We start from the raw sequence: 25,314 nt of genomic DNA, 5'->3' as shown, positions 1-25,314 counted from the left end.
TGGTCCCTCCTCACTAGTTCCTCAGACTTTCCTATGACTTCAACTCTCTTTCCAAATTAGCTCCTTGGACATTAACACAGACCCCCTCCCCTCTCCTCTCGGTATCATTATAGATCTGATGCTATAATAATCAAAGCAAAACAGAAAGGATTTATGGAGTCTTTGGTATTCTCTAAGGTTGATTGTTTGTGGGCAGTTCATTATCTGACATTATCAGTGCTAGTGAATGTGGGGTTTATATAGTACCTCGCCCTACCAGTGTTGGTGGGGTATGGTTTAGTTGTCCCTTGGTGCATGCATTGTTGGATAGTGCCAGATATTATTGCAGTTGGAGAATCACCTGGTCTGAGAGACCAGAGGAGAATCCAAGGGAATCAGAGTAGAAACCTATTTTTGAAGCAAATAATATAAGTCCCCCCAAATTCATTTCTAACCAGAGCCATATAAACTTTGCTAACATCTTCAGTTTTTTAAGAGGGATGGAGTGGAGTGGAGTGAAGTAAGGCCTGAAGACCCATTAACATTGGGGCTGTGCCCATCCACTTACCCAATAGCAAGAAACCAGTTATAAGGGCAAAGATGTCCACATGGGTGAGGTTAAAAAAAGAATAAAGACAGGAATCACAACCATGTGATCAAAACCCCTGCTACACTGCATGACAAAAAGGAGTGGAGCTTTGATTACATGGTTAATGGTAGCCATCTGGACTTTTTTTTATTCCCCAGCAGACATCCTTGCAAAAGGAGTATTGCAATCCCTTTTTCTCAGGAACCATTTTACTTTCATTGCCACAATCATCATCTAGTAATAAAGGCAGAGATGAAAGCTATGGGACAATATATCAACACCTCTTTTTCTGATCACGTCAGACAAGTGGAAGACTTTATTGGGCAGGCTAGTTTTTTTTTGTGTGTGTGTGTGTGGCCTCCTCAATGACCAATATGGTATGAAGGGACCAAGGGCCCCTAGGCCACAGCTGACCCATTAACCCTTTGCAAGTGCTTCTCAGTGTTTTTAATGAGATAGAAGAAATTAATAACTAAATACAAGAGAAATCATATTAATATTTCTTAAATGTTAGCTCTGGTTCCAGCCACCTTTTGGAGCATGGCTCTTGGCATGTACAATCCTCTCCTGTTGCAGTCCAACTCCTTATTCACCACAACATTATTTAACATATTTTTGGCCTCAAAATGTTTGTATACTACTATTCAGGAATTTCACTGATTTGATAGGTACCCATTCCCTCAGATAGTTCAACAGCAGAAATGCATGGAACAGCTTTGTTCCTTTTAATTTTATAACTTATGTATACAATTTCCAACCTCATATTCCATGTTGTTTTGGGAAATAGCAGTTCTAGAGTATAAGCCAAGTGAAAACAATGTACTTTAAATATAAATATTTTTAAAGTTTTAATAACAACATTCATACTTTTTCAGTAGCATAACTCATTGCCATCTATTTCTCCTACAACAGCAAGAGAATCCACAAAAACTGAATGTTCCTATTCTGCTAGTGCTTGCACTGAGGGAAAAAAAAACTTTTTTCAATTTTTGAACGGAATTCCTTTAGCATATTTATGTTGGCATCTCTTGACATGGATTTCAATCACAAAAATACAAACATTGGAGGCTCAACGAACTTGAGTTCTTCAGAAAAACTGATGGGGTTTGCAGAATGGGGACATCATGTGCAGTTAGAGGACCACTATCAAGATACATTGGGTCCAATTTGTGGGAAGATTTGTTGAACAACAAGTATTATGGAGAACTGGAAACCCAAAGTCAAGAAGAACAACAGGTAGAGGAAAAGGGATTGGAATAAGATACAAGAGAGAGAAGTAATACTGAGACCCAGGAAAGAGAAGGAACAAGAAAGCAAAGGGAAATGAGAAAAAGGAGGGAAGGAAGGTGACAAATAAGTAGTGGAATGGAGGAAGAAGTGACATTACTTTCGGTCAGCATAAATGGATTAAATTCACCAATAAAGAGAAGACAAGTAATTGCTAAACTCCAAAAACAAAACACAGACATTATATGTTTACAGGAGGTCCATATGAAAAAAGGAGAAGGTAATCTTTTGGAAGCCCCTAAATTAGGTAAAATATTTTTGGCCCTAACTGAAGTAAGAAAAAGAGGAATCGCAGTAAAAGATTGGTTAAAACCCAATATATGAGGACAAAGAGGGAAGAACGTTATTGATTGAGGTATTTATAAAACAAAAAGGAACATTAATTGAAATCGTATATGCACGAAGCACACAACAGAAAGAATATTACAGTAAATTACATAAACAAATTGTAAAATTGGAAATAGATAATGTATGTTTATTAGGAGATTTCAACATGGTGGTTGATCCAAAAAAAAGACTATAAATCAGGAAGTAAAAAAAATTATGAAAGGAGAACATTACCAACGATGTTCTTTGAAATGACCCAAGAGTTAAATTTGAAAGATATTTGGAGAGAAATTAACCCACAAAAAAACATAAAATATACATATTTTTCCAATCCACATAATGGATTGGAAAATCATGGTCCCAGATAGACATGGTCTGACTCTGGATGGATTCAGAAACAGGAAAATACGTAGAGGAAATAGAAATAAAACCAAATACCTGGGCAGATCATAACCCGTTAACAGCCAAATGGAAAGGGGAGGAAAAAAGGAAAAAGAGATGGACCATGAATCAAATCAAAGAGGACCATAAGGGGTGTGCATAAGAGCACAAATGTGCCTACCGTTCCTGTCCTATTGTTTTTCTTTTCTTCTTCTTCTTCTTATATATACATATGCTTATACCTCCTAATATTTCCTCATATATATGTTTATATACTATATCATCTTTTTGTGTGATGCTTATATATATTGTTGTGACAAAATAAATAAAATAAATAAATAAAAATAAAGGATAAGGAAAGAAAAAAATTACATCCAACAGTAGAAAAAGAATTAGGATTTTTTCTACAAGAAAATTGGAATGAACAAACAACTATTCAAAACCTGTGGGACACAACTAAAGCTTACATCTGGGGACTTACAATGGGATATACTATATGAAGAAATAAAAATAAAAGAAAACAATAGACAGAATTGCAAGAGAAATTGGAAAAATTAGAAGATAAAATGCAGAAAGAACCCCACAACCAGGAAATTAGAGATGAAAAAGAGATAACTAAACATAGACTTAACCTAATTACACAAGTAGAAATAACGCAAAAAATAAGAGCAACCAAACAAAACTACTTTGAAAATGCTAATAAACCAAGGAGATGGCTGGCTTACAAATTAAAAAAAGAAAAAGAAAAGAAATTAATACAACACCTAGAAGATGAAAAAGGGATAGCACACCATCAGAAGGAAGAAAAAGAAAATATAACAGTAAGATATTATCAAAACTTATATAGTCAGGAGAACATAGAGGAGGATGACATTAAAAGATATTTACAGCAGAGAAACCTCCCAACCTTACCGGAAAATGTAACAGAAATATTAGACAGAACAATAACGAAGTTAGAATTAAAAAGGGCAATCCAAAAACAAAAAAGTAATAAAACACTGGGTCCAGATGGAATCTCAGCAAAATTTTACAAAGAATTACAAAAGCCATAGGAGAATTTAATATTACAAACATATAACAAAGTACTAGAGCAAGTTGGAGTTTATCCAATTGGAGTTGGATAAAATTTTACTAGGAACAGAGGAAAAATGATTACAAAATTATATAATTTTTTACTAAGAAATAAAACGGAGGAGGTTGTAAAAGAAATGATGGTTAGTTGGGCAAGGAATTTTGGCCACAGCATAGAATTAGAACAAACTATGGGAAAGGAACTACAAACTCACAACAGCAGTTGCCTACAAAGAAAACCTCTGTAAAATGTTTTATATATAGCATTTGCCACCAGCGAGATTGGCCAAGATATATTCAAATTTATCACCTAATTGTTGGAGATGCAACCATAAATCCAAACATTCTACCACATGTGGTGGACATGCCTCATCACAAGGAAGTATTGGTGTAAAGTTCAAAAATGGCTGGAAGAAATTACAAGCAAAAAATAGATTTGAAACCTGAATTGTTTTTATTAGGAATACTGGACCTGAAAATGAACAAAAACCTTCAATACATTATACTGCACATACTTACTGCAGCAAGAATCACATTCACAAAAAATTGGAAACAAAAAAATGTACTCTCAATAATTAGGAAAATTCTAGAATGCGCAGAGATGGATAAAATGACTATGGAGTTGAAAGAGAGGGAGGATTCGGACTATTATGAAACATGGAATAAAATGTACAGTTGGCTCGAAAATAGAATCCAGAACAGGAAATGTTTAACTTAATACTGATGAAACAATATTGTATATTGTATATTGTATAAATATATTATATATAAATGTGTAGATGAGAACAATGAATATTATAATGTGTGTATGTATGTATGTATGTATGTATGTATATGTGTGTGTATGTATATGTATGTATATATATATATATATTTGTTTTCTGAGGTTTTCACGGGTGTTTGTATGTAGGTCTTTGGTTGTTCGGGTTTTCTCCCGTGTAAAATTGGAAATGTCTTGGCAACGTTTCGACGAAGTCTCATTCGTCATCTTCAGGCTTCAGCTTCGTGCTTCTGGGAGCAATGTGTGATCGCAGCTGTTTCTTCCTTTTAACTGCTAGTGGGGGTTTGAACTGATTGGGTGGGAGCTTGGCTGTGCTCTGATTGGATGGGGGTTTTTCTGTGCTCTGATTGGCTGGGGGTGTGTCCTGTGTTGGTGGGGGCTTGGTCCAACAGAAGAATAAGTGCACGCATTGAAGAACACAAGAACTCATTCAAAAAAGAGGAACCAACTTCTTCCCTGGTCCAACACTTTAAAGTCACAGGACACGATATTGACTTTAAAAAGACCAGAACTATCCCCAAAACTGAACACTTTAACAACAGAATAATCAGAGAAGCCATCGAGATAGAAATACGCCCACACAGCATGAACAAACGAGATGATACCTCCCGCCTACCAGCAATTTGGAAACCTGCCCTTATTGACAAACGTGTCCCTAACACGAGGAATGACACCAGACCCACACTCACGAGGTCCACACAGGATGTCACCACCACACATCCACCCAGAAAGCACACCCAAACCCACACTGATCAGGAAGCACGACCAAGGACCAGAAGCCAGACCGCAGCTGCAACATTAGCCATTTCAAACCCCTCCAATCCATACATGCAGCAGACTGACACCCACTATGAAGATGTAGCACGACCACGACCACGAAGCCAAACAACAGCAATGCAGCTCACCAGCTCAAATCCCCCTGCAGCACAGACTAGACTGAGCACAACCAAGCCCCCACCAACACAGGACACACCCCCAGCCAATCAGAGCACAGAAAAATCCCCATCCAATCAGAGCACAGCCAAGCTCCCACCCAATCAGTTCAAACCCCCACTAGCAGTTAAAAGGAAGAAACAGCTGCGATCACACATTGCTCCCAGAAGCACGAAGCTGAAGCCTGAAGATGACGAATGAGACTTCGTCGAAACGTCGCCAAGACACTTCCAATTTTACACGGGAGAAAACCCGAACAACCAAAGACCTATATACAAACACCCGTGAAAACCTCAGAAAACAAATATATATATATATATATAGAAACATATATATATATATATATGTTTTCTGAGGTTTTCGCGGGTGTTTGTATGTAGGTTTTTGGTTGTTCGGGTTTTATCCGTGTAAAATTGGAAACAAAAAAATGTACTCTCAATAATTAGGAAAATTCTAGAATGCGCAGAGATGGATAAAATGACTATGGAGTTGAAAGAGAGGGAGGATTCAGACTATTATGAAACATGGAATAAAATGTACAGTTGGCTCAAAAATAGAATCCAGAACAGGAAATGTTTAACATAATACTGATGAAACAATATTGTATATTATATATTGTATAAATATATTACATATAAATGTGTAGATGAGAACAATGAATATTATAATGTGTGTATGTATGTATGTATGTATATGTATATGTGTGTGTATGTATGTATGTATGTATGTATATATATATATATATATATATATATATATATATATATATATATATATATATATATATATATATATATTTATATATATATATATATGTCTTTGGTTGTTCGGGTTTTCTCCCGTGTAGAATTGGAAGTGTCTTGGCGACGTTTCGACGAAGTCTCATTCGTCATCTTCAGGCTTCAGCTTCGTGCTTCCAGACACTTCAAGACACTTCCAATTCTACACGGGAGAAAACCCGAACAACCAAAGACCTATATATATATATATATATATATATATATATATATATATATATATATATATGTTTTCTGAGGTTTTCACGGTGTTTGTATATAGGTCTTTGGTTGTTGGGTTTTATCCCGTGTAAAATTGGAAGTGTCTTGGCGACGTTTCGACGAAGTCTCATTCGTCATCTTCAGGCTTCAGCTTCGTGCTTCCAAGACACTTCCAATTTTACGCGGGAGAAAACCCAAATAACTAAAGACCTACATATATATATATATATATGTTTTCTGAGGTTTTCACGGGTGTTTGTATGTAGGTCTTTGGTTGTTCGGGTTTTCTCCCGTGTAAAATTGGAAATGTCTTGGCAACGTTTCGACGAAGTCTCATTCGTCATCTTCAGGCTTCAGCTTCGTGCTTCTGGGAGCAATGTGTGATCTACATATATATATGTAGGTCTTTGGTTATCTTTGGTTAAAAAGACCAGAACTATTGCCAAAACTGAACACTTTAACAACAGAATAATCAGAGAAGCCATCGAGATAGAAAAACGCCCACACAGCATGAACAAACGAGATGATACCTCCCGCCTACCAGCCATTTGGAAACCCGCCCTTATTGACAAACGAGTCGCTAACATGAGGAATGACACCAGACCCACACTCACGAGGTCCACACAGGATGTCACCATCACACATCCACCCAGAAAGCAGACCCAAACTCATACTGATCATGAAGCACGACCAAGGACCAGAAGCCAGACCGCAGCTGCAGCATTAGCCATTTCAAACCCCTCCAATCCATACATGCAGCAGACTGACACTCACTATGAAGATGTAGCACGACCACGACCACGAAGCCAAACAACAGCAATGCAGCTCACCAGCTCAAATCCCCCTGCAACTCAGACTAATCTGAGCACAACCAAGCCCCCACCCAAACAGGACACACCCTCAGCCAATCAGAACACAAAAAACCCCCATCCAATCAGAGCACAGCCAAGCTCCCACCCAATCAGTTCAAACCCCCACTAGCAGTTAAAAAGGAAGAAACAGCTGCAATCACATATTGCTCCCAGAAGCACGAAGCTGAAGCCTGAAGATGACGAATGAAACTTCGTCGAAACGTCGCCAAGACACTTCCAATTTTACGTGGGAGAAAACCTGAATAACCAAAGACCTACATACAAACACCCGCGAAAACCTCAGAATATATATATATATATATTTGATGTCATATCCTTCTTCACCCAAGTGCCAATCAAAGAAGCCTTGACAGCTATCCAAAACAAATATAATCCCCCCAAGCACATCCTAGATCTGACCAACCACTGCCTATCCAACACATACTTCATCTATAACGGACAAAAATACAAACAAATAGAAGGAGCACCCTTGGGATCACCCCTCTCACCTGTCATTGCCAACCTCTACATGGAACACTTTGAAACCCAAGCTCTAGAAAACTCTGATCACAAACCCAAACTCTGGCTCAGATATGTAGACGACACCTTCATAATCTGACCACACGGGAAAGAAAAACTTGACAACTTCCTCACACACCTCAATAGCCTACACCCCAAAATACAGTTTACCATGGAAACAGAAGTTAACAACCAACTTCCCTTCCTAGATGTCTTAGTCTACAGGAAACCCAATGGCTCCCTAGGACACACCATCTACCAGAAGAAAACATACACAAACCACTATCTGCACGCACTCTCACACCACCACCCAGCACAGATCAATTCCGTAGCCAAGACACTCATCTCCAGAACAAAACGCTTAGCTGACAAACAACACCTAAAAACCGAATTACACATTCTCACTAACGTACTAACATCCAATGGATTCCAGAGAAATAAGATTACCCAACGAATCCAAAAAGAACCCCCCACTAAAATCCAAGACAGAGAACAAGAAAGCGGCACAGCCCTCCTCCCATATATAAAAGGCACCACAGACAGAATCAGCAAGATCCTCCACAAACACAACATCAAGACAGCATTCTGCACAAACAGAAAAATATCCACCATCCTAAGAAACCCCAAAGACAAAATTGAGTTAGAAAATCAAGGAGTATATGAAATCCCATGCACCGCCTGCCCCACCACATACATTGGACAAACCAACAGAAGAATAAGTGCACGCATTGAAGAACACAAGAACTCAGTCAAAAAAGAGGAACCAACTTCTTCCTGGTCCAAGACGTTAAAGCCAGAGGACACGATAGTGACTTTAAAAAGACCAGAACTATGGCCAAAACTGAACACTTTAACAACAGAATAATCAGAGAAGCCATCCAGATAGAAAAACGCCCACACAGCATGAACAAACGAGATGATACCTCCCGCCTACCAGCCATTTGGAAACCGCCCTTATTGACAAACGAGTCCCTAACACGAGGAATGACACCAGACCCACACTCACGAGGTCCACACAGGATGTCACCACCACACATCCACCCAGAAAGCAGACCCAAACCCACACTGATCATGAAGCACGACCAAGGACCAGAAGCCAGACCGCAGCTGCAACATTAGCCATTTCAAACCCCTCCAATCCATACATGCAGCAGACTGACACCCACTATGAAGATGTAGCACGACCACGACCACGAAGCCAAACAACAGCAATGCAGCTCACCAGCTCAAATCCCCCTGCAACTCAGACTAATCTGAGCACAACCAAGCCCCCACCCAAACAGGACACACCCCCAGCCAATCAGAGCACAAAAAAAACCCCATACAATCAGAGCACGAAGCTGAAGCCTGAAGATGACGAATGAGACTTCATCGAAACGTCGCCAAGACACTTCCAATTTTACGCGGGAGAAAACCCGAATAACTACAAAAGCAAAATACATATGTTGATAAGGAATGCTATAAAATTACCATTGACGGTATGTAATGTTCAATATGTTATGTTTTGACATGTTTTATATATATGTGGGTGATTGCTTTTTGTGTTGTTTTTAAAGACAAACTGTTTAATCAAAATTATTTTTTTTAAAAAACAAGTATTATGGAGTTATTCTCAATGGAGACCTTCTTTTTTGGAGACTGAGAAGCAGTTGTTTGGAAAGATTCCATTCATAATCTTGAAGAAAAACAAAGATGATAAACTTATCAAGAATTTCAACCTCAATAATACACGGGCAAACAATCGATACAAATTTAAGGTAAACCGCTCCAAACTCGATTGCAGAAAATACAACTTCAGCAACAGAGTGGTTAATACCTGGAATACTCTACCTGATTCCATTGTTACATCCTCAGACCCTCACAACTTCAACCTTAAACTGTCTACCATGGACCTCACCCCATTGCTAAGAGGTCTGTAAAGGGGGCGTGCATAAGCACACCAGTGTGCCTACCATCCCTGTCCTACTGTCCCCATTTATTTGTATTCATTTCCTTCGTTCATGTCCATGTTCTTATTCATACCTGCTATCTTGTACATGTTTGACAAACTAATAAAACCAATCAATCAACTAATGGTATTTGATCCCGGATGGATCAGAGACAATGGTTGTAGTGGGTTTCTGAGAGAATAAATTGTCAGCATCCACCTAAACCTGCAACATGCTGGTTGCCTTCCTGTCAATTTACTGCAAAGAAATCACGCCAAGTTGTAAGCCTTGGCTAACTAATGTTCCATTTCATGACCAGAAAGAGTGGTAACTGTCAATGGTGAAATAAAATTAAAAATAAAATAAAATAAAATAAAATAAAATAAAATAAAATAAAATAAGTAGGGCCCAGCTCTGGATTCTCTGTATGCTTTACCTTCTCCTAAAGCAGAAACGCCCACACAGCATGAACAAACGAGATGATACCTCCCGCCTACCAGCCATTTGGAAACCCGCCCTTATTGACAAACGAGTCCCTAACATGAGGAATGACACCAGACCCACATTCACAAGGTCCACACAGGATGTCACCATCACACATCCACCCAGAAAGCAGACCCAAACCCACACTGATCATGAAGCATGACCAAGAACCAGAAGCCAGACCGCAGCTGCAACATTAGCATTTCAAACCCCTCCAATCCATACATGCAGCAGACTGACACCCACTATGAAGATGTAGCACGACCATAAACACGAAGCCAAACAACAGCAATGCAGCTCACCAGCTCAAATCCCCCTGCAAGTCAGACTAATCTGAGCACAACCAAGCCCCCACCCAAACAGGACACACCCCCAGCCAATCAGAGCACAAAAAAATCCCATCCAATCAGAGCACAGCCAAGCTCCCACCCAATCAGTTCAAACCCCCACTAGCAGTTAAAAAGGAAGAAACAGCTGCAATCACATATTGCTCCCAGAAGCACGAAGCTGAAGCCTGAAGATGACGAATGAGACTTCATCGAAACGTCGCCAAGACACTTCCAATTTTACGCGGGAGAAAACCCGAATAACTACAAAAGCAAAATACATATGTTGATAAGGAATGCTATAAAATTACCATTGTCGGTATGTAATGTTCAATATGTTATGTTTTGACATGTTTTATATATATGTGGGTGATTGCTTTTTGTGTTGTTTTTAAAGACAAACTGTTTAATCAAAATTATTTTTTTTAAAAAACAAGTATTATGGAGTTATTCTCAATGGAGACCTTCTTTTTTGGAGACTGAGAAGCAGTTGTTTGGAAAGATTCCATTCATAATCTTGAAGAAAAACAAAGATGATAAACTTATCAAGAATTTCAACCTCAATAATACACGGGCAAACAATCGATACAAATTTAAGGTAAACCGCTCCAAACTCGATTGCAGAAAATACAACTTCAGCAACAGAGTGGTTAATACCTGGAATACTCTACCTGATTCCATTGTTACATCCTCAGACCCTCACAACTTCAACCTTAAACTGTCTACCATGGACCTCACCCCATTGCTAAGAGGTCTGTAAAGGGGGCGTGCATAAGCACACCAGTGTGCCTACCATCCCTGTCCTACTGTCCCCATTTATTTGTATTCATTTCCTTTGTTCATGTCCATGTTCTTATTCATACCTGCTATCTTGTACATGTTTGACAAACTAATAAAACCAATCAATCAACTAATGGTATTTGATCCCGGATGGATCAGAGACAATGGTTGTAGTGGGTTTCTGAGAGAATAAATTGTCGACTTTCTGTGAGTTAAATACAACAATAGATTGTTAATAGACAGCTTTGAAATTTAGCTTTCATGGTTGGGAATGTCTATTGACTTTTTGCTAGTAGATAGGTGGTAGGTCAAATTGGTTGATAATAGATTTCTATAACTGTGATATTTTTTTAATGTTATATAGCAATTTTGCAAATACAGATGTAGAGGTTCAGAAACTTCAGATCCATAAACCCTGCAGGAGCAAAATTCTGAATATATTTTGTACCTGCAGCTTTCCCCTTGAGACATTTTATTTCAATGAGGCAATCAAGCAGTCTGGATAAGGTACTGAAGCTCTTTGAAGCACTGGAGCGACCAATAAATAAGGTGAGCAGCTTGAGGATGGGGATGTTCATTTGGAGGTGTACATATGCAACAAATTATAGTTTATTGTTTCTACCTGTAAGTCAGTTTCCTGGGGTTCATAAATCTTCCTTCAACTAAAATTCAAGCACCGTCAGTACTGATGTGATGTATGCTTTACCTTCTCCTAAAGCAGAAACGCCACACACAACCTCACATAAATTGTCAGCATCCACCTAAACCTGCAACATGCTGGTTGCCTTCCTGTCAATTTACTGCAAAGAAATCACGCCAAGTTGTAAGCCTTGGCTAACTAATGTTCCATTTCATGACCAGAAAGAGTGGTAACTGTCAATGGTGAAATAAAATTGACTTATTGTTTCCAGTTTCAAAAGAGCCAGCAACAAATCTAAAAAACTAGATGTGATCTTTTTCCTCCCACCCCACCCCCACAGACACCTGCACCCTTCTAATGTTTCACTGAGTCCTGAAAAATAAGTGCATAACTCCAGTCTCCTAATCCATGTGGCTCCAGAGACCACTGTTACATGAGAACTTAAACTGATGGGGCTGGGCGTCACAGGGGCAGCTTAATCTTTTTTAATTCAAATCAACTGAGTCCCATGTGGCGCTAGGATGATACTCTATATGCAGCAATCAGACTGACCTAGACTTCTTGTGCTTTAAATGATTAATGAAACTGCCTCTTCGTTTGTTTCTATGGTGATGTGAAACTCGACTCGCTGAAGGAATCTGCCATTCACACTGAATGAATTGAGAAAGAGGTAGCTGGGGACGTTAAAAAAAAAGAAAAGAAGAGGTTGCTTGACTTAGAACATTTTCAAATGGTTTCTTCATTGCCAGAAAACCTCTTCATCCTAAAAGTTATGACTGGGAATGGCAGAGGAATATCATTTTAAACTGGGATTATGACAGATCAATAGATGAGTCAAGAGCTCAGGGGTTACAGAACACCTCTTCCTCTACTGCAGGCAACAATAACAGAATAATGGCATAGAAATTTCTTGTATGTGCCTGTACAAGCAGATGCACACATACACAAGAATGATCATAAGCAGAGGGCGGGACTCTGATCATGTGGTCGTGACTGCCATCTTGATTTTTTTAATACCATACCTCAATGTGATATTAAAATATGAATACGGATAACAAAAATGTGAATTTAATGAATGAATAATAAAGATAACCTGGAGTTTACTGACGAAAGCATAGAATTTTGAAATAGGGCAATGTTATCACACAAGAATACAAATATTCATTCCTCTTAAAGCCCTTGTAGCTCACGGTTGAAATGAAGGGTCCTTGGTGCTCTCTGAGCTTGGTTGCTTTCTTGAAAACATTTCATTACCCTAACTAGGTAACATCATCAATGGTGGTAAGGAGTGGGGTTTGCTCTCAGTTTATATTCTAGTGGCTTGCCCTGACGAGTTGATGGGAGGTTCTTTGGTTGGACTGTTTACTGTTAGCTTGTTTGGCAGTTCCTTGATTGGGGTATTGTTTACTTCTTCTTGGAGATAATCTATGCTCATCTGGGTGTTGATTTCCGGTGGGGACATGTTTCCAACAAGCATAAAGATTCTCTGGTAATAGAGAGCCTGCATAGATACCCTGTTTCCCCTAAAATAAGACATCCCCTGATAATAAGCCCAACTGGGCTTTTGAGTGCATGCACTGAAATAACCCCCTCCCCTAAAATATTTAAACATGGTTAGGGTTAGGGAGACAGAGCTGGAAATCAGGTAAGACGGCAAGAGGAGCCCCATCTTGATCTACACGCTCCAAAATAATAAGACCTCCTAAAAAATAAGGCCAAGAGTTTATTTCAGGGTTCAAAAAATATAAGACAGGGTCTTATTTTCGGGGAAGCATGATATTATGCTGTATATAAACATCTTCTCTCTCATGATCTTGTTTTATCTATGTTTATTGTTTTAACTGGCTTGCAAAATGTTTTAATTCTTGATTTTATTGTACACCATTCAGAGTCATATATGGACAGCCGTATAAATATGATAAAATAAATTCAATTAGAGTACACTTTTGAGACCAGCATTGAAGGAAGAATTCTTTTATTTTCTTTAACCACTTTTTAAAAAATATTTTCAGCAAATTTAAAATCCCTCCTTATTTACACTTACACTTTGAAATGGAATGGATTAATATATTTAATTAGATAAATACATTCATATTCAATTAATAGAATCACAACAGCAAAGTAGAGATGAATAAACTTAGGGTTTAAAATGCTGAGTTGCTTAATAAATTAGATTAATTGATTTAGTCTGAAGTTATTTTTTAACCAAAAAGTGTTCCAGATTAACCAATGGTAATTTAAAAAAACCAAAAAACCAACAACCCCTATAATGCTGCATGTTTCGAACAACCCTTAGGTTGCTACTAGAAATCTATCCTGGAATGAGCAATAGAATACATGAGCCTCACCTCCCAATTTAATGTAGTAACTGAAAAGGTATTTCCTCTTTCAAAAGTTTCATTCTGAGCTCACTGGTGAACTCAGTTCATATCCTTTGTTGGTTCTGACAACATCGGTTACAATATTGTTCTAAGATGTTCAGGAAGACAAGTTTAGGATTTACTCTCAGCAATCCAGAGAATCTTAGGCTTCTGGTTTCTGATCCTCCTAATCATAAAATACTGAGAAAGAAATGAAGGGCGAATGTAAATATTTAATTTTAGGTAAAGAGAAAATAGCAAGTGGCTAAATTTGAGGCTCACTTCCTTTTTTTTGCTAATTGATGCTATTAGACCCAAAATGTAGAAGCAGAAGAAGTTCGTACATCTTAAACTTAATGTCAAGTGCAGGAAATCAGGAATTTGGATAGTTCAAATAAATATATAGGTTTATTGTAAGCTTATGCTTACAAGAATCTGAACTACTAACGGTCAAAACAAATTGGTGGTAGAGTCAGTGGAATTCACGGGGAGGCTGCACTTAAATTTCTTGTGGCAGTGAAGGGATTTGAAACTGATGACGAGTTTGACCCCTCCCTCGGACTCAGCCTGGTTATCTCCTACACTTGATAATATTGAGGAACACTGCCATACAGTAATTCAGACAATGCCTTGCATCAATATTATATCCTGCAGCTATTGCACAAATGTTGAAAAGGATGTTAACACACACACCAAGCTTAATCAATCATGTCTACTAATGGCATGTAAGGGTCTATACAATTGCAATGGTATTTGTAAAATATAATACTCTGTGAATAGACCAATTAAAACCAATGGACTTTAAACATTTGTGACCTATGTAAGTATAATTGACTTCAGTGGCTGTTCCGTGAACTATGGCTTAAGCATGGAGACACTCTGGCACAGCCATACTGTAATTTTATGAAGATGAATGCACATTAAATCATGATCCCAAAATGCTATGTCTGATGTGAAAAAGTCCCCTTAGCAAATTGCCTGTCAATTTTCAAAGCCAGGCCCTTTGGAGTTGTAGCTGTGGGAATATCAGTAACACAAAGATTGCTCCTTAAGAGCCAGAATGATTTGCTCCCTACATCTCCATGTATCACGTTAAAAAAGAAAGAAAGAAATACTGCTCTGCTATTGTCACTTCTCACAGCTGAATCTGAATACCTCTCCCCCTCCCCTCAGGTTTCTTGCTGACTGACAATGTCATACCATTTTTCTTCCATATGTGCAAATTTACCAATATCAGAAACTGATCTCTCAAATGAAATAAAATTAAAAAATAAAATAAAATAAGTAGGGCCCAGCTCTGGATTCTCTGTATGCTTTATGCTATCAGAATCAAAACACTTTTCAGGGCTTAAAGCAGAATGATTACAATATTATTTATTGGTAAGTGTGTTCTCTGTTCTAGTGGCATCCAGGGGCAGGATGAAAGAGTCAAGATAGGAGTCATGGTAACACAGTCAAAGATCTACTCCTTCACACACATGCATGCAAGTTGTGGCCAATTGTATTAAAGCATGCTGGATAAAAATATCCCTCACGCTATAAAGCAGGAGTCTCCAAGCTTGGCAACTTTAAGCCTCGCGGATTTCAGCTTGTGGACTTCAACTCCCAGAGTCTCTCAGCCAGCAAAGCCTTAAGTCTTAAAGGGACCAGGGTTGGAGACCCCTGCTATAAAGAACATTCACATGATGCTGCTAGATCAGAATGAAGCCCTCCATTATGTCTGAGAAAATATAAGCACAGGTTAATGGAGTTTGTTTACATTCTGCCAGAGAAGATTTACTAAAGAAAATCCCTGCCAGTCTTACTGCAGGGGCATAGTTCAGAAACTCCCTCTTAAGTTAGTGCAGAAAATCTTGGTCATGTTTCCAGGTCAGAGCATTCCAAGATGTGAAGGTGAAGCCATACAATCTCATCCCCAGCTGTTTTCTCTGTGGCCTTCATCCTCTTCTAAGGACTCTTAGTCTCTTCTAAAGATTCTACAAAGCTTGCATGATCCAATCTGGGTGAATCACTGGGACCAGAGGTTTAGTCTTCTGAGTTTTTGGACTCATGCTGGAGCCCATTTTTAGGGAACTACTCTCTAGCAGAGTGTGTGCTTTGGGCTATTCTGTGTGTGGCATTTATATGATACCTGGTTGTGTGTGTCAGCTTGGAAGACTAAACCTCTGGTCCCAGTGACCAACCCATTAGGATCCTGCAACATTATCCACATATATTTGTCTTCATTCGTCTATAAAGTTTGTTTAACGTGACAGTGAAGTCATGGATGTGTTCAGATTTACATTAGGTTGAGAACTTAATATACTCATTGTCTTAAGAGAATTCATTGCAAGATGTCCATAACAACTCATTCATAGCAAGAATTTCATGCGAGTTTACTATATTTTTTAATTCATGAAAATAGCTTTTGTGTTGTTTTTTCAAAATCAAATGCGTTTTAAAGACAGTCTGTTTGCCATTGTAAGCACAAGAGAGCAAATATGAACATGTGTATCTCTCAAGTACGTGAAAACTTGAAAAGGATGTTAACACACCCACCAAGTGCAGATTCTTTTCAGGACAACACTGGCTTATACAAATGTGTAGGATTTTTAGCTTGTAGACGTGACCCCCTACTGAGGCATGCAAGGTACCCATTTATAATTACCAATGTCTAATTGGATTACTATTATCGGAAAGCCATCTGAAGCTAACAAACCAGATAATAGGTTCCAGAAGCTGCTACAAGCATGTACAATTTTACTTGCAAACTCTGAAAAGTTCAAGTCAATGCAGTATGAGTCACAGCATTGTATTTGCCCCTTATACACATTCCACGCTAAGAAGAGAAGGTCTTCAAGTAGGCAGCTAAGCCTCCTAAGAAAGGGCAATCAGTTCTCTGAAAAAAATGCCCTCTCAGAATATAAAAAGACCCTGCAAGGATATAAAGGTATAGTAAATAGTTCAATTACTTTTCTGTTGCTCCCCACCACTTCAGGTGAGACTAGCAGTATTCTAAGACGGTGGTTGGGTACAACAAGGCATTGTACGAAGCCCATCAACTGACATTAATCCAGACAAGACAAAAAGGTATTACAAGTGATGTTCATGTTGTTAAGATTGTGCAATATGGGACATACCTGCCCCATAAGGGCCAAAATGCTATCTTTCTTTTGATCTGTGTTTGTCACTACAGGCACACATAACCTCTGGGTCAACTAGTTTTGAAACTAGCAAGGATCCTACTGGAACACAGTTACCATTTCTATTCTATGAATCTCAAAATTAATGGTTATAATGGGATGGGATTGCCTTGGAAGTCACAGATGGTTTAGAAACTACCATTTGTTTACGATATAAATGAAAGTTTTTTTTATAACTGAGATAGAGAATGATGATGAAATTCTGCATCAACTATATGTTCCTTTGGTTCATTTCCAAGCTTTAATCAAGATTCCTCCTTCAAATTTTTTCATCCTTTCATGGTTGGGAAACTGCATAGAAAGACAGTCATTGTATGTGCACATTAATATAACTATTAGCATTGATAGTGGAATATTATCTCCAAAATGTTCTTATAGCATCTATCTTAATATTCAGAACAGGTTGAAGACTTCATAAACAGCCAGATATAATAATTAATTTGTAGTGCTGCTGCTGCTGCTACTACTGCTGCTGCTGCTGCTGCTGCTACTACTACTACTACTACTACTACTACTACTACTACTAATAATAATAATAATAATAATAATTTAATCACTGGGAGCTGTGCCTAAAGACCTAGGCAAGCACTTAAAAGCAATTGGCGCTGACAAGATCACCATTGGTCAGCTGCAGAAGGCCACCTTACTGGGATCTGCTTGCATAATTCGCCGATACATCACACAGTCCTAAACGCTTGGGAAGTGTTCAACTAGTGATCTGTGATACAAAATCCAGCATAGTTATCTCGTTTGCTGTGTATACTGTCATTTTGTGTAAATAATAATAATAACAATAACAACATGATTGAAGTGGTCTGAACTGAACAGTCTCTGTTAGAGAGTCAGTGCAGTTTCTGTATTTATTCTCATTACACTATAAAATATACTATATTTTGCTTAATAAGCCACCTTGAAAATTCTCTGACATGTAGAACACAAATGCTTACAGGATAAAGCTTGGTGGGACTAAATTTTGAGTTGTAGCCTAAATAACATTAAATAAGATAAAACCACCCTATCCTGTACGTAGTGGTCATCTTTTCTCTGTTATACAGACTGCCAGACTGTCCCTTACCTTTGGAGCTTCTTTTTATCTGCTTGGCCCCATGTTGCAAATTCTAAAGACTTCATTTAATAATAATAATCTTAAATAAATAATGTTATTTTGGTAATCCTGCTTTTTCATAATTGGAAAGAGGACAGATCAAATAGTAATTTAAAACAACTTTGTTGTCAACTGAAAAAAAATAAATTATGCTCATTAGGATGCTATTCTGTCTTTAAACAAAGTAAATATTGAAGTATTTTTAAAGTGGCTTTCACTTGATGCATTTATAGTAATAATAGTAGAGTAATCAGATGTATTGTACATTGGTTGGAACTAAAAGTAGGAAGATAAAATCTTACTCCTAATTAAAATTTATCTGCTGAAAGCAACAGACACCTAAAGATAACTGATAAAGATCTTAATCAGGATTAAATATCAAAGGATTCTGTTTAGATAAATGTTGCATAGTTTAAGGACCCTCTATATGAACATTAATATTTTCCAACCAGGATGGAGGTCAGGGATTTGAAACCCACACATTTGAATGGTGCTCCAGTTGGGGAAGTCCAGTTAAATACACTAGCATTCCAACCCAATTATACAAGTTAAGTGTATGTTTTGAATTTTTCAGATATTTGAATTCTCCCTTCAGATCTTGTTATTTATTTTATTTATTTATTTATTTATTTTATTTGTCATAACAATATAACAATATATATATACAAGCGTTGCATAAAGGGTTATATAATATATGAACGTATATAAGAGGAGAAACGAGGTACTAAAAACATATATATACATAGGGGAAGAAACAGTAGGACAGGAACGGTAGGCACGTTTGTGCTCTTATGCACGCCCCTTAGAGTCCTCTTAGGAAAATGGTGAGGTCAACCGTGGACAGTTTTTGAGTAAAGCCTTTGGGGTTATGAGAAGAAACCACAGAGTCAGGTAATGCATTCCAAGCATATACAATTCTGTTACAGAAATCGTGTTTTCTGCAATCTAAACTGGAGTGGTTGACATTGAGTTTAAATCTGTTGGTAGTTCTTGTGATATTGTTATTGAAACTAAAAAAGTCATTGACAGGAAGGACATTACAATGGATGATCTTGACGAAGGCGACGAAGTTTCAAGTTTTCTAGACTCAAGATATCAAGTCTGGTGGAATAAGGTATTTTATTAGTTTCGGAGGAGTGGAGAATTCTTCTCGTAAAATACCTTTGGACACGCTCAACTGTGTTGATGTCAGATATATGGTATGGGTTCCAGACAGGAGAGCAGTAATCAAGAATTGGCCTAACAAATGTTTTATATGCTCTGGTCAGTAGCGTGGTGTTTTTTGAAAAGAAGCTACGTAAAATTAGAATAGAATAGAATAGAATAGAATTTTTATTGGCCAAGTGTGATTGGACACACAAGGAATTTGTCTTGGTGCATATGCTCTCAGTGTACATAAAAGAAAAGATACGTTCATCAAGGTACAACATTTACAACACAATTGATGATCAATATAGCAATATAAATCATAAGGATTGCCAGCAACAAGTTATAGTCATACAGTCATAAGTGGAAAGAGATTGGTGATGGGAACTATGAAACGATTAATAGTAGTGCAGATTCAGTAAATAGTCTGACAGTGTTGAGGGAATTATTTGTTTAGCAGAGTGATGGCCTTGGAAAAACTGTTCTTGTGTCTAGTTGTTCTGGTGTGCAGTGCTCTATAGCGTCGTTTGAGGTAGGAGTTGAAACAGTTTATGTCCAGGATGCGAGGATCTGCAAATATTTTCACGGCCCTCTTCTTGATTCGTGCAGTATACAGGTCCTCAATGGAAGGCAAGTTGGTAGCAATTATTTTTTCTGCAGTTCTAATTATCCTCTGAAGTCTGTGTTTTTCTTGGTGGGTTGCAGAACTGAACCAGACAGTTATAGAGGTGCAAATGACAGACTCAATAATTCCTCTGTAGAACTGAATCAGCAGCTCCTTGAGCAGTTTGAGCTTAGTGAGTTGGTGCAGAAAGAACATTCTTTGTTGTCCTTTTTTAATGATGTTTTTGATGTTAGCTGTCCATTTTAGATCTTGCGATATGATAGAACCTAGAAATTTAAAGGTTTCTACTGTTGATACTGTGTTGTCTAGTATTGTGAGAGGTGGAGGTATGGAAGGGTCTTCCTAAAGTCTACCACCATTTCTATGGTTTTGTGTGTGTTCAGTTCCAGATTGTTTTGGTTGCACCACAAGGCTAGTCGTTCGACCTCTTGTCTATATGCGGATTCGTCATTGTCTCGAATGAGACCAATCACTGTTGTCTCATCTGCGAACTTCAGTAGCTTAACAGATGGATCGTTGGAGATGCAGTCATTGGTATACAGAGAGAAGAGAAGTGGGGAGAGCACACAGCCTTGGGGGCCTATTGCTAATTGTACAGGTATTTGATGTGATCTTGCTTAGCTTCACCTGCTGCTTCCTGTTTGTTAGGAAGCTTGTGATCCACTTACAAGTCTGTTCCGGTACCTGTAGCTGGTTTAGCTTAGTTAGAAGAATGTCTGGAATGATGGTATTGAATGCTGAACTAAAGTCTACAAAAAGGACCCTTGCATAGGTCTTTGGAGACTCAAGATGTTGTAGGATGTAGTGCAGAGCCATATTAACAGCATCATCTGTTGATCTATTTGCTCGGTATGCAAATTGCAAGGGGTCTAACAGCGGATCCGTGATGGATTTCAGGTAGGAAAGCACTAGCCTTTCAAAGGTTTTCATGACTACAGATGTTAGAGCAACTGGTCTGTAGTCATTCAGTTCCTTGATGGTGGGCTTCTTCGGCACTGGGATGATGGTAGAGCGTTTGAAGCAAGAAGGAACATAGCACATCTCTAGTGATTTATTGAAAATATGGGTGAAGATGGGGGCCAATTAAAATTAATAACTACGTTATTCCTCTTTTCTATGCTGATGGTAAAATTTAAGTTACATAAAGAATATTACTGTGTTTCCCTGAAAATAAGAACCTATCTTATATTTTTTTGAACCCTGAAATAAGTGCTTGGCCTTATTTTTGGGGAGGTCTTATTATTTTGGGGTGTATGGAGCAAGATGGGGCTCTTCTTGCCATCTTACCTGATTTCCAGCTCTGTCTCCCTAAACCCTAATCAGAGGAAATGGTGGCGACCGGCTGCGCATGCGGTTAAATATTTTTGGGGAGGGCTTATTTTCGGGGGAGAGGGTATTTTCGCACATGCGTTCAAAAGCCTGATTGGGCTTATTATCAGGGGATGTCTTATTTTTGGGGAAACAGGGTGCTTGAAATGTGAATATTTTCTAAAGAGGGCATTTTAGCGTCTATCTTACAAAGTTCTTCTGAGGATTTCAGATTCTCCGGAAGTAGTTGTATAAAAATGAAAACCAGATCCTTGAAGAATATGATGTAGTGTATCATTTTGTCTTTCAATAAACTCAAGTAGTCCACAGTTAATGAGTGGTGAACTAAGGCTAAACAAGAACATCAACAAACTTTTAAAAATATCATTTGTTTTGACTTGAATTTTGAAGGGAGGGCTCTTGTGTGGAAAAGCAGCATCAGTGTTTTATATCTCCCCTTTTGTGAAGAGACGATATCATGGTTATCACTTAGATAGTATCTAGTGTAAAGTAACATGAACCACTTTACTGTATTTGAATCACAGCATTGCGGCTCCTTGGACTTCATTACAGATACTATAACTATGCACTGATTAGGAAAAGGAATAATTGGTGTCTAAAGGATGTTTTTATTTATCTGAGATGTTGATTTCACTCCTATACATATAATTAAATTGTCCTGCTCTATTTAAATACTTGCCAAATGTCGAGTTATTGCCTACTATCAATTGTGACTTGATCTCATATGAACTATCCCATATCTGCATTCTTGCAATGTGTTCTACATTGGATTGCCTTGGAAGATGCTCCAAAATGCAGTTGCCTATCCACTAACTGGAAATAGCAATTTTAGCAGTGTAATATCAAAGTTCCAGTTGCTTCAGTGGCTACCAATGTGTTTCCAGGCCCTCTTCAAAGTGCTGGCTATGTCCTAAATGGCTCTGGTCCTGGATCCCAGCAAGCAGGTCTAGGTTTGTCTTGTCTTATCAGTTTGTCTTATCTTATGGTCCTATGGTCTTCCTAACTGCCTGCACTCACTGCTTTGACCTTGGCTTCTGAGCACCATTTGGGTCTTTTGGAAGGCACCTCATTTTGTTCAATAATCTGTTCCAGAAGATCAAGAGGTTTCCTAGAGAGGTGGAAAAAAAGGGGAGGTTTTCCTCTTTTCAGTGGGCAGGAAGCATGAGGGAAGCCTGTAGGGAAGGTCCTTTCTCTCCTTTTAAGCCACATCACTACGGTGATCCATAGCAGCCTAATTTCATGTATAGTTTTGCTGGCCTTGTTTTACAGGCACAACAAGAAGTATCCTATGGGGCCAGTGGTTATTCAAAGTGAGTTTGGGAAAACGTTCTTAAGGATAAACCTATTAACAATGCCTTTCCCCCATTAAACCACACTGCTTCACTTCTGCTAGCTTTCTTTTTGCAACATGTACAAGTTATTTAGATGCTTTGTAGAAAATCTTTTTAGATACATGTAAGAAATTCATAGCATTTTGTCAACAAATACATACATTTAAACAGCACAGACATGAATAATGTAGCAATTGTATAACCAGGGTTTCTATTGGAATAATCTGTTCAAGATTGCAGACAGCAATGAAGCCAGATATTTCAAAACAATGAGGAAAGCATTTTATTTTGTCCTAGGGAAAAAGCGATAAAGAACATATGACGAAGCTTTTAATCTTACCCTTTTAATGTGCAGGAGTATTGTTATATCTTTAGGAAGAGGATTAGCAAATCTTAATAAAATGGATCCAAACTATATAAGCATTGTCAAGTACCAATCAACTAAGCAGCTGACTAGATTTAGGGGAGCAATCTGTTTTTGCAATCTTGTAACCTGGTTTCACAACTGTGCTTCAGTAGTTAAAGCAACCCTGTCTTCCATTTTCCCATTGTATCTCCTCTCCTGTGATGCAGAGTTAGGAGAAGAGATACTCTGAAGTGAATGATCAAGTTGCAAACATGGTATCAGCCAAACCTGTATGCACAAGGACTTCTATAGTTATGATACAAAATGCCACACAGAAGTTGCCACTTCTCAGTTGCTTCTTTATATCTTTTTTTTAAGTGTAGATCTCTCAAAGCAGGAGTTTCTTCTCTTATAAAATGATGAAGATTGTGGTAAATTAAGTAAATAAATAAATAGGCAAAGCATTATAATTATGAGACATTCAACAGCAGTTGAAAGAGAACCAAGCTGTCATTGTGTAGAATAGCGACACTGACAAGGGAGTTATGTATTCTATGGCTTCCATTTTTGCTGACAGAAATTCTGCAAACCTAACTCTGTTAGGACAGTCAAGAAATGCTCTCTGGAAACAGGCATTTCAAAGATCGGCAAGGATAAGACAGCAGACTGTATCCATAGATTCATTCTGGCTCTCTATATCAGCCTGAAGCCAGCACAGTTGATTTTCCTCCATTTCCCCCCTCGGTAGGAGGGTAGGGAGCAATAAAGGACAAGCCAGCTTCTTACAGAATGCAAGATGATCCTGAAACTACCGTTTCAGCCTCCAGTTGTTAAATAGGTGGAAGGCTCTTGGGTTTTTTTCCCCTTCACTTATCCACCATGAAGCTTTACAATGGAATTTAGAACACGCATTTTCAGCAGATAGAGTGTCAATACAGTGTTGTAAATGTGTACCTTAGAATAAGTCTTAAAAGCTCTTGAATTGTTAAACTTTCCTAAAATGTTCATCTGTGGATAGCGTCACTAAAAGCAAGTCTGAGGGATAAAAATGAGTGATGACCCTTTTCGCTATAAACCATGGAATTCATCCTCCAGTGTTGTTTATAAATATGAGGTGGGTGATTGGCTTAGAAACCTCTGGGCATTTCAAGGCCTCAATTTAGATAACAGGGACACTTTTTAACATAGACATCAATCACTGAGCCAAGAGGTTGTGTGATTAATCAAGCACTGTTTGGGTTGAGGCCAATATTCTTGTTGTCTTTTGCACTTGAGAGTTGAACAAAGAGGGCTGGAAGAGATTACATAGAATGGACTGGGACGACACATTAGACCAGATCTCCAAACAGAAAATGAGAAAAGGGTGAACTCCCTTTAACCACATCCTGCTTACATGTTGCATGCTTGCAGAAAAAAAGAAAATCAAATTTTTAGAAACAATTTTAAATGTTCTGTTTTAAAGGATCTGGGGAAATTTCAAAAAATAAATGTCAGAGATGGCTGTAGGTTTGCAAGCTATTCCACCCAGCTCCACTCCACCCCATTCTACTTCTTTATTTTCATTAATTATAGTCCGGCTAGCCTATAAATATTTATAGTTGGGTAGTCATATGCAAAGGTGTGCATGGGAATAAAGTGGCAATTATTTGGTACAGAAGTCTAGGACACATTTTCAGAGATTAGTTCATGAGTTACTTGTCTCGAGACAATCAGGAGAGAGGAAGGTTGGAGATCTCTGTGAAGCCCCACTTCAATTCTAGTTTTAATATGGGATATAGACAAATTCATGAAGGATTTGGGTATTTTTTGCATTGCATTGCATTGCATTGCATTGCATTGCATTGCATTGCATTGCATTGCATTGCATTGCATTGCATTGCATTGCATTGCTTTGTATTGTATTGTATTTGTATTTGTATTTGTATTTGTATTTGTATTTGTATTTGTATTGTATTATATTGTATTGTATTGTATTTTGTATTAGTTTCTATCTCTCAAATCACAGGTAGCAGAGTTG

Source organism: Ahaetulla prasina, chromosome 1 (assembly GCF_028640845.1).
Source record: "Ahaetulla prasina isolate Xishuangbanna chromosome 1, ASM2864084v1, whole genome shotgun sequence".
In the NCBI taxonomy this organism is placed as follows: domain Eukaryota; kingdom Metazoa; phylum Chordata; class Lepidosauria; order Squamata; family Colubridae; genus Ahaetulla; species Ahaetulla prasina.
Note: the sequence above shows the minus strand (reverse complement) of the source record.